Source organism: Penaeus monodon, chromosome 20 (assembly GCF_015228065.2).
Source record: "Penaeus monodon isolate SGIC_2016 chromosome 20, NSTDA_Pmon_1, whole genome shotgun sequence".
In the NCBI taxonomy this organism is placed as follows: Eukaryota; Metazoa; Arthropoda; class Malacostraca; order Decapoda; family Penaeidae; genus Penaeus; species Penaeus monodon.
This window is the reverse complement of record NC_051405.1, coordinates 19323235-19323450: the sequence shown is the minus strand read 5'-3', so window position 1 is coordinate 19323450 and position 216 is coordinate 19323235.

The window sequence follows — 216 nt, the reverse complement described above, 5'->3', positions numbered from 1 at the left end:
GGAGGGGGCTAAGGCAGGGGGTGATCCTCAGCATTAGGTCCCAGTCTCCTAAGCACCACCCCATGCAGGAACAGGTATGGGATGGGGGATGGGTATCGTTAATACTAGCCAACAGTTTGTGTACTGCCAATAAGTAATTTGAGCAAATTGTGAAATTTGTTATAACTAGTATTTAATACCCTATTGATTCATCCACAGTCACCTGCCCATACCGAC